The sequence below is a fragment of the Anneissia japonica genome, unplaced genomic scaffold, assembly GCF_011630105.1.
Source record: "Anneissia japonica isolate Jap-2015-1 unplaced genomic scaffold, ASM1163010v1 scaffold1078_len308785_cov188, whole genome shotgun sequence".
Classification (NCBI taxonomy): domain Eukaryota; kingdom Metazoa; phylum Echinodermata; class Crinoidea; order Comatulida; family Comatulidae; genus Anneissia; species Anneissia japonica.
The window spans coordinates 169,766-170,920 of record NW_022725562.1 but is presented as its reverse complement, the minus strand read 5'-3'; positions in this window follow the sequence as shown (position 1 = coordinate 170,920).

Sequence of the window (1,155 nt, the reverse complement as noted above, 5' to 3'; positions counted from 1 at the left end):
AAAAATAGTAAATAAAATGCAGAAAGAGCAAAACTGTAGAGTAGCCGTAACTTTTAATGGTAAAAAAAATGGTTTTCGGGCATCGCAGGTGGTACTGATAGAAGGTAAAGCAAGAATAAATACAGTCAATGCGGACGTAGGATGAGTGACAAAGAACCTAAGCGAGTAGCAAACGAGCTACCAAAAAATAGAGGGTGTGAACAAAATCAAATCAAAGAACAATAGTAATCGAATGAGTCATACAAACTAGAAGCTTATGCTATAAAATGTAAAACATAAAGCAGTATAAATAAATATATAGATATGTATATATATCATACAAACTAGAAGCTTATGCTATAAAATGTAAAACATAAAGCAATATAAATATATATATATATATATTTATTTTTTTTTTTTTCCTGACAAACCGACATTAAGGAAAGTATGAGTGCTGAGTGTGTTTTTTTTAAATAAAAACATAACCGTGTAGTCTGCATAAGCGGTACCAATCGGCTTGGGTGAGACATCGAAGAAGAAAAATTTCGCAAGCGGTTGGCCTACAAACAATCTCTCAACATCCACTTAGATATATTAACTTTCAGTTAGTGCTTTCTACTACACTGTCCATTACAAATCTCAAGAAGGAAAGATCTGTCAAGTAATGGAACATCTCAACAAACACTGCAAATATTAAACTACTGTGGTAGATGTTTCTTTTCAATCCAATATCATCTTTGCACACCAGAACAAAACCGAAGACAGGGGAACTACTGTATCGCTACTGGAGCACCTCGAAACCACCAGCTGTCTCTATCAAAAAATGATGGTCAAGATGGTTCTTGCTCAGCTAAAATCAGTGTTTGCACCCTGCAGTTTGTAACAATGTCAAATGGATCATTCTTGACAAAAATTTCAACAAATTATTCAACTGTAGCGGCTTTAAAGTATTTTGTAGAGCACTGCATCTTCGGGAGTAGAATGTGTAAATCTCGTATAAGTGATTTGGATGAATGATTTCGTGTAGGCCTATCAACAAAGTTTTCACGGCACCATCCCACACAGGAAGGATCCAGTCATTTTTAAACGAGGGAGCACCAATTTTATATAGACCTAGATGATGATGATGATGATGATAAATGTTCCCTTGCCCCAACATTGTGGTTTCCCCTATTC